This window comes from Hyposmocoma kahamanoa, unplaced genomic scaffold (assembly GCF_003589595.1).
Source record: "Hyposmocoma kahamanoa isolate Upper Pololo Valley unplaced genomic scaffold, ASM358959v1 148, whole genome shotgun sequence".
In the NCBI taxonomy this organism is placed as follows: Eukaryota; Metazoa; Arthropoda; class Insecta; order Lepidoptera; family Cosmopterigidae; genus Hyposmocoma; species Hyposmocoma kahamanoa.
This window is the reverse complement of record NW_020653526.1, coordinates 117,114-118,289: the sequence shown is the minus strand read 5'-3', so window position 1 is coordinate 118,289 and position 1,176 is coordinate 117,114.

The window sequence follows — 1,176 nt, the reverse complement described above, 5'->3', positions numbered from 1 at the left end:
GCAGCACTTGTTCAATAACAAATAGTCACTTTCCGAATTTATTGTATAGTAATAATAAATAAATAACGTACCCTCATAGCCCCGTACCAGAAAAGCCCTGTCGCAGTTGCTATGGACACACACTTCTATGACGTTCACAAATTATACTCAAACTCATCAGAGAAATAAACGTAGGCTACACAAATATTTCTCCCAGCCCGGGAATCGAACCCGGGTACTCTGCGTGGCTAACGAGCATATTCATCACTATAATGTTTCTTGCCCACACTCTAGTAGCAGTAGAGCTCCATGTGAAAGGGTTCGTCCAGGGAAGTACTGCCGCCTTACCTATTTCTGCCGCCAAGCAGTAATGTTAGCATTACTGCGTTCCGGTTTTGAAGGGTGCTGAGCCCCGATTCAGATTTTTTCGACAATTTAACCGAATCGTTCGACTGGACATCGTTCTCGAATCGAAGGGCGCTTTCCGAGCTGTTCAGAACATTAGCGTTAAACGTTATAAGATACGATATAGTTATCCAGCAGCGTTTACGGAGTTAGTCGGTGAAATAGATGGATAGATAGATAGATAAAGCGTTTATTTGTTACTACATTCACACGTACATAACAGCAAAACAATGATAAAAAAAAACACAAAAACACAAACAAAACAAAACAAAAAATAAACAAAAACAGCAGAGTCGCAGCACTGCTAGACACCCAGTTATGTACGTGTGCTGCAGCAGTGCAAAAAGGTCATAGCTCAGCGTCTCAGTTTACTCAAGAGCAAACCGCTGATTTTCAGCTATACCCTAGAGGTAATCGCGGATACGATAATCAGCTCGCTGACGTCATACAATAGATTGTAAGAAAAATAAAAATCCTTTTATATACATTTTTAAGATTTTAAATGCTTAAAATATAGGAATGTATTAGTCTTGCATTAAAATACATTAATAAAATTGAACAAAATGTAGAATTTGGTTTAAAATAATAAGAGATTTGCATATTTCATACTTGCTTCGTGAAGTATAGGACGTTCGATAACTTTCATTCGATGTTTGTGTTCTGAATAACGTTTGTAGCCTTTGCCTGTCGAGAAGTCGTACGGGTGTGTCGTTGACTTACAATTATATGGACGTCGGGTCCGCGCTAAAAAGTGTCCGCACTTGTAAGGCGCTAAAATCGTATACAGAGCGC